The following is a 1357-nucleotide window of genomic DNA, read 5'->3' on the forward strand; positions in this document are numbered from 1 at the left end:
AATTAGTTATGAATGAGGAAGTTATTTTCTCTAAGGTAGCCGTTTCGAAAAATAATGTTTTGTATTTTACTTTGTGAAGGGCTAAATAGGATAAGGTAAGTTTGTAGGCTGTGTTTAGTAGACAGAGAATAAGATTGTGTTTGAAAAAAATGTTTTGTTAACACTCTGTATCATGTAACTAGGATAAATTCCATCCTATTGCACAGCGGTATGTCTGCGGACTTACAACGCAAGAAACCGGGTTTCGATACTCGTGGTGGGCAGAGCACAGATAGCCAATTGTGTAGCTTTGTGCTTCACTACAAACAAACAAGTCATCCTATTAAATCTCAACTAAAATACTAGTTTGATTTTGTCCTAAACATTTTACCTTTTTTTTTGCCATATTTTTCAATTACACCAACAACTTTATTTTTGATACCGCAATACTCTATCCAAAGCAGACATACCTCATTCGACGTAATTTGGGACGTTTACAAACACGTTCTGAATTTTCTGCTCCACGAAGAATACGAACGAATCGAAACACACGTCAATGAATTTCGGTTAAACAAGTTGCCGCCGTGATAAGCACGTGGTAAACATATGGTTTGGAATAACCGCACTTACAGTATATCATCCTCGAAAACCCATTGTTCACGAAAATAATTAGGTTTAATAAAGAGTACATTTTCTTAAAGCTGTGAAACAACATTTCGGATGTTTACTGAGATACTGGTGTAAGCCTCTTTCAGTTTCGAAGCGTTACTGCTGAGACGTTGGAAACCTACAAAATACACGATTTTCTACATCATTTAGTATAACTTATGAAGCATTTCTAGTGATGATACTGTAAATAAGTGCCCCTAGTAATAGTAATATTCACAAGTGCCCCTCGCGACAGAAATGTAAGGATACACCCCATCACTTTAACATAATAACGTATCCCTAGTATTATTAAAATAATGAAATACTCCTAATGATATTAACATAATGAATTAGCTCTAGCAAAAGTAGAATATAAAGTACCTCTACTGACATTAACATAATAAAGTACCTCTTGTGACGTTAACATAATAAAGTACCTCTACTGACATTAACATGATAAAGTACCCCTTGTGGTGTTAACATAATAAACTGCCCCTACTGACATTAACATAATAAAGTACCCCTACTGACATTAACATAATAAAGTACCCCTACTGACAATAACATAATAAAGTATCCCTACTGACATTAACATAATAAAGTACCCCTACTGACATTAACATAATAAAGTACCCCTACTGACAATAACATAATAAAGTACCCTACTGACATTAACATAATAAATTACCCTACTGACATTAACATAATAAAGTACCCCTTGTGACGTTAG

This window comes from Limulus polyphemus, unplaced genomic scaffold, assembly GCF_000517525.1.
Source record: "Limulus polyphemus unplaced genomic scaffold, Limulus_polyphemus-2.1.2 Scaffold4852, whole genome shotgun sequence".
NCBI lineage: Eukaryota > Metazoa > Arthropoda > Merostomata > Xiphosura > Limulidae > Limulus > Limulus polyphemus.